The sequence below is a fragment of the Epargyreus clarus genome, unplaced genomic scaffold (genome assembly GCF_041222505.1).
Source record: "Epargyreus clarus isolate Ecla_fem2 unplaced genomic scaffold, WU_Ecla_fem_2.2 ptg000019l, whole genome shotgun sequence".
In the NCBI taxonomy this organism is placed as follows: domain Eukaryota; kingdom Metazoa; phylum Arthropoda; class Insecta; order Lepidoptera; family Hesperiidae; genus Epargyreus; species Epargyreus clarus.
Window position 1 is genome coordinate 629994 of NW_027332227.1, and position 3683 is coordinate 633676.

A 3683-nucleotide genomic window follows, 5' to 3' on the forward strand; every position below is an offset into this window, starting at 1 on the left:
ATCATGATCATAAAGACGGATTTAATAATAAGATGACGGTCGGTGTGCAACAACCTTTACAATCACCTTGTGAAGTCGCATTCCTTAGCACAGGTGATATTCTATTTATTTTTTATTTGATTTATTATAATTGAGAAGTATTCGGTTGATTTATTAATGTTTATCGTATGAGGACACGGTTTTGGCGGCTCATCAGGAAATATTTTAGTGGGCAGCTATTATATTTGTGAAAGTTCCCGTAATGATTATGAAGTGTATTAAAAAAATTCTATGTAATTTTTGAAATTACACTTTTCAAACTTCGTTTTATACATAAAGTGAATTCACGCCGATTCTAACTTCATTATTATAATATAATTTGACCAATTTATTAAAAAGTTTAGTTTTCATTCACTTCTAGTTAGTAATTACATATTTAACACCATTTGTTACAAATAATGTCCATAAACCAATGATGGATAAAACAAAAAGCATTAATTATTATGAATATTTTAACAAAAAGAACACAACGGTTTCATATATAAAGCAAAAATAAATACGTAATGATTAAGCAAAATTCTTCAACGTTTGATTGATTACAATTCATTCAATTTACTATTATTTAAAACAATTCCAATATAAGAAGAAAACAATTAAATAAAATTTAAACTAAAGCTACTAAAATTAACACTAAAATTTAAAAAAAAAAATAATGAGTCAAATCTTTGCCCCGAGGATGTGTACCCAAGATACTCTAGCAGCATGATTATTTAAAATTGCTTTGGAATATTAGCATTAACCTTCCTCGGCGAGCTGTTATAAGGTTATTACCACCGGCCCACCTGTCTATTTATACAAGCTTAATTTAATGCATCCGCCTGCACAGGTAACGGCAGTACTAAATAGACACTTCCGTTGCTTATACGAAAATAAAATTACTTTTATACCATACGATACGTTAATAGCACGACACGACCTCATCTGCGTTAGTTCTTGAAAAGTTACAACGACTTTACCTCTTACGGTAAGCTTAAGTACGGTTAGGTACTTATATTGTAGGTAAACATTAAAACTTTCAATTGTGAATTAATATATATTTTTATACATACGTTAAGTATTTGTAAGATGATATTTAGGTATATGTACACGATGCAAACACCGTATTTCTTTTAACTAAGTTATTTTAAAACTATCGACTTAATATAAAAAAGGGAAAAATCGTGACATATAAATACCCCGCTCGAAATAACCAATGTTGCCCACCTCACCGTAAGTTCAACGTTTTACAATAACTGCGCGCTGTGACGGCCCAATGATTTTATATGATTTGGTCCCGCGCCAGGAAAAATCACAATAAATATGGGAAAATATGTCTGTTTGATCCGAGGTGTCGGGTTATTAAGGACATTATTTTAAGGAAATATATTGGGCCGGTAGAAGTCAGTAATGGTAGGCCGCCTAAAGTTAGTAATGCGGTGACACTGGTGCGGTGTATGTGTCTATCATAAGTGTATGAATGTGCGGAAATAAAATTATTAGTATGTTTGATATGAAAGAAAACACGAGAAGACATAATCACATGTATGAAATGATGAAAGTTCTCTTGAAATTAAGATTAGAGCCCACCTGAGGTCGGCCACAGATGCGTTGCTACCGCTGCGGACTAAGGAAGAATGCCTCGGAAAAGTCTGTCTCCCTTATCACACCCTTCAAACCGGAACACAGCAGCGCCTAACACTGCTGTTATTCACACTGCGGTACACGTGCACATACAACATTTCTGTTATAAAGCAGAAACAGGTGAGGTAGCTGAGCCTCCGGAATGAACCACAAATTATTCTACCAACTTGTAATGCACCACATATCTATTTGTGGAAACATACCATCTCAAAAACACGGACGTAACTTGTTTAACGCACATGAATTTTCGCATAAACGCCAAAAAAACAAACATCCCAATAATATAACATTTATGACCGTCATAACCTAAACACGTGCAAAGAATTTGTATTAACAATTAATTCTTTGCAGGAGACCTAGACTATAGAAATAAATCACCCGAAAATAGACGGTTATCGTATTATTTCCAAAACATGTGTATTGTGTAACTATTTATATTTAACCAAACATGTGCATCTGTTTCAAAAATAAGTGTGTACCTACCTTTATCACATGACAGTTTAAACTTAGCGTTATTTCAATGTTATAGTTATATATTTCAATGTACTAAACCAACATTTATTTCAATTATTTTTTTACTTTGTAGTGACATAGAAGTCAATTCAATTCAATTCATTTATTTATTGCAGGATAAGGTGAAATACATTATATATGGAATACATTAGTTTTGTGCTCCTATCCTAACCCAAAGGGTATGCAAATATGTCATAGGTAATAATTCTAATTAAAATTAAATTAAAATAATAATATTGAATTAGAAAAGGATACAATAATAAAATTAATAGAAATCATCATATTAAATTAATAATTAAACAACAAAATAGCATGTCGGTTGTAGTTTTTGTTAATTTTTTTTTTAAGTGCTCCGATAACTCGATCACGTACCTACATATATTGTATCTACCTCAAAATTACTTATTAGTGTTGGAGAAATATTTACCTACACCTCGTCAGTCTCATGATCGTCACCTCCTACGTGAGTTAGTTAATTGTATCAGGCGTTACTTTGCGGAAATCCATGCTATTAAGTTAAGATTAAAACTACTTCGCAACAATCCGCTACAAATATGTATGATGGTATATATATATTTTTTTTTTTTTTAACCCATGCAGTATGTACCACCCTCCCTCCCTCAAAGGATGCATGCAGATGCAAAAATTAAAAATATACACCACCATACATACCACCACCAACACGTGTTTCGCTCCAAAACGGAGCATCATCAGGGTAAGTTGACTCTACGACGGTTAATCGCTAAGTACCTACGTTCCTACGTGAGTTCCTTCGTTACGTGGAGTTCCTACGTGAGTGTCTAAACCAAATGGTCCATTATTGTATCAATGCTGAGCATAGATCTTTTCTCAGAGTGAGAGGAAGCAACAACCACGCTGCCCAAATGTGGAGTGTAGATTTTTAATAGAACTCTTAGTCAAGTAGACCTAAAGCTTGAAGAATCTGACGATCGTGATTTTTGAGTATCGTTGACTAAGTTTTTTTCGTGATAAAAGTTGATATATAATGCGAGTCATTTCAAGTCATATTTATTAGGAATGTTTCGATGGGATCCTAATATTACCATAATGTATGAAATTCATAAAAATACATAAATAATTACCTAGTTAGCAATGAGTTAATAATTTAACTACAATTGCTACCGCCCCTGTGGCCTAATGGATAAGGCATCGGCCTCCTAAGCCGGGGATTGTGGGTTCGAGTCCCACCAGGGGTACTGTTCCGAACTTTTTTTTGTTTTTATTTTTTTTTATTTTTTATAATAAATTCTCAATTATGATTAATTGTTATTAAATTATTATTTACTGTATAATTAAATTATTATTTTACTATCTATACAAGATACATACGTCTATTACTCAAGTGCCAAATCTGAAACTAAGTGTAAATAATAGAGAAAAATGTTAAAAAGGATTACAGACCCGATTTAATAAATATAATTAGACTTTAAAAAATCGAACACGTTTATTAAAAAACACATTCTGAACTATATCTAGATCTAAGTAGGTAT

General features: G+C 32.3%; 1 non-coding gene across 1 annotated transcript; it reads left to right on the forward strand.

Annotated features, from left to right (window-relative positions):
* Positions 1–3316: 3316 nt before the first annotated feature.
* TRNAR-CCU (transfer RNA arginine (anticodon CCU)) lies at positions 3317–3389 on the forward strand. The gene has a single exon. It is a non-coding gene; the product is annotated as a tRNA-Arg (tRNA).
* The last annotated feature ends 294 nt before the right edge of the window (positions 3390–3683 follow it).